The following is a 2,376-nucleotide window of genomic DNA, read 5'->3' on the forward strand; positions in this document are numbered from 1 at the left end:
TATATATATGTATATATGAGTGTTGGAGTGTTTACATCTCCGTACACCTAACAGTTCGGCAAAAAAGGATCGATAGAATAAGTACTGGGGTTCGATTCATTCGTCTAAAAATCTTTCAAGGCTGTGCCCCAGCATGGCCGCAGTCTAATGACTGAAACAGGTAAGAGATATTAATATAAAAATAAAAGATATCTTGCCGTGTCTTCAGTAGATATTTAATAACAGAAACCTATATTGCGAAATTGTAGAAGCCTTATTATTTGTCGTATCATCTGTCGGCGTTTGCTATGACAGGAAAATGACATTTTGATAACGTCTCCGGTGCTATATCTACTTGAGTTCGCTTAAACTTTCTCAAAAGTTCAACTGAACCAGTTGGAATATTGAGACAGTAATTATGCTTTGTTATTCAGCACTCTTTTCCATACAAAGCTTCAATATTCTTTTCTAACAGTCCCTTTCAGTAAGGTGACGAGCTGGCAGAATCGTTAATACACCGGGCAAAATGCTTAGCGGCATTTCGTCCGTCATGAGTTCAAATTCTGAGTTCAAATTCCGTCTGAGTTTGACTTTGCGTTTTATCCTTTCATCCTGAAAAAGATAGAACATATATATATATATATGTGTGTGTGTGTGTGTGTGTGTGTGTATAAAAGTAGAATTCTACCTTTACAGTTTTTTTAGCTGGAAAATAATACCATTGTATTGCAATAATATTTATAATTTTAACATAAAACATCTTCAGTGAACCTTGCTGAAGAAGACTAACCAGATTTATGATAACAAACGTATTCTGGAAAGTCCGAAACTCGAGTACTAGGTTATCCATTCTAGGTTGTCCATTTATCCGGCATTCTTCCTAGAGGTAAGACAAAAAATTTTATCGAAAAAATAAGTACCCTTTGGACTTTTGGAGTGATACATTAGTACTGTATTTCAAAAGGCCAGCCTCGTCACAGCCTGTGTCAAAACTGTTAAGAGTACGCGCATGTTTGTAGAGTACCCGTAAAGGGTACACATATCTGTGGAGCGCTCAGCCACATGCACGTTAATTTCACGAGCTGGCTGTTCCGTTGATCGGATCAACTGAAACCCACATCGCCGTAACCGACGGAGGACCAGTTATTTTAGTAAGGAACACGTTGCTGTTGCGTGATCCGTTCTTTATTCTATTCTCATCCTTAGTAATTAGAAACTGATATTTGTATCTCTAAGAATATTTTTCGACAGCCTTTTTTCTTTATTTTTTTCTTTACACATTCTGTGAGATATTATCTACTCACAAGTCAGCTTTTCTAGCCAATATTTTGTAAACATTTTACCGGTTATCATTCAGGAAGTGTTATATAATTCTCGAAAGCCTATCTGATAGCGAGTTGTTCATACAATCTTTCTTCTTCTAAGCAGGGTCTCAATGGATTTAAGAACTTGAATTCAGATTATTCTAGTTTGTAGATTGATATCCCTGGTTATGTAGTACACATTCGTTCTCTGGAGAGGAAATGATTTCCTTTGAAAGCATCAATATAAAGATTATGGAAATAGAGATCACAAAAGTAGGCGAAATCAATTGTAGAGACGTAACACAATATCATATTAAATCCGGTCATAAACAAATTTAAAACAAAAGCTCTCTGTTTAGACGGTAGATATTCATCTAAGTTTTTATTATTACAGTTCGGGGTTAAAGTTTAGCCTTAAGTTTGCAAGGTTATAATTTATGGTTTACGTATATGTTACGATTATGCTGTTGAAATTTAATAACTGTTTTATTTTACTTAAATTTAAACCTTTCTTCTTCAACTGATGGGGCCTGCTATTTCATAACGTTTAAGTATTTCATTCCGAAAGTCAGTCTTTTAAAAGGCGTTCCGATAAAGTATTAGTGAAGTACTGAGTTGATGTAATCGAGTAACACCCTTCCATCAAATATGAGATCTTATTTCAGAAAAAAATATGAATCAGTGGTCGTGCTCTACTATTTCCGTAAACACGAAATCTCGTAACGTGACGTGGCTGTAAAGCGAGGCACCTCCATATTCTTTTATTTTATTTTTTTACTTGTTACTCAGTCATTAGGCTGCGGCAATGCCGGGGCGTCGCCTTCAAAAACTTTTAGTCTACTGAATCGACACTCAGTAGTATTTTTTTTTTTTCTTTTTAGAGCCTAGCACTTATACTATCGATCTCCTCTACCGAACCGCTAGTTTACGAGGACGTAAACACACCAACACCGGTTGTCAAGCAGTGATGCCGGGACAAACACAGACGCAAAGACCCCGTCTCATATATATATATATATATATATATAATTCAAAGGTAAAAAAACAACAAGTGTCTTAGGCAAGTGTCTTCTACTATAGCCTCAGGGGCTTA

The 2,376-nt window shown here is 35.9% G+C and overlaps 1 long non-coding RNA gene across 1 annotated transcript; it reads right to left on the reverse strand.

Moving 5' to 3' along the window:
* Nucleotides 1-193: 193 nt before the first annotated feature.
* Nucleotides 194-2,276, reverse strand: LOC128250778 (uncharacterized). Its single transcript, XR_008266754.1, has 2 exons — nt 770-2,276; nt 194-591 (listed from the first exon to the last, which is right to left on the reverse strand). It is a non-coding gene; the product is annotated as an uncharacterized LOC128250778 (long non-coding RNA).
* Between the last annotated feature and the right edge of the window lie 100 nt (nt 2,277-2,376).

Source organism: Octopus bimaculoides, chromosome 25 (genome assembly GCF_001194135.2).
Source record: "Octopus bimaculoides isolate UCB-OBI-ISO-001 chromosome 25, ASM119413v2, whole genome shotgun sequence".
Taxonomy (NCBI): domain Eukaryota; kingdom Metazoa; phylum Mollusca; class Cephalopoda; order Octopoda; family Octopodidae; genus Octopus; species Octopus bimaculoides.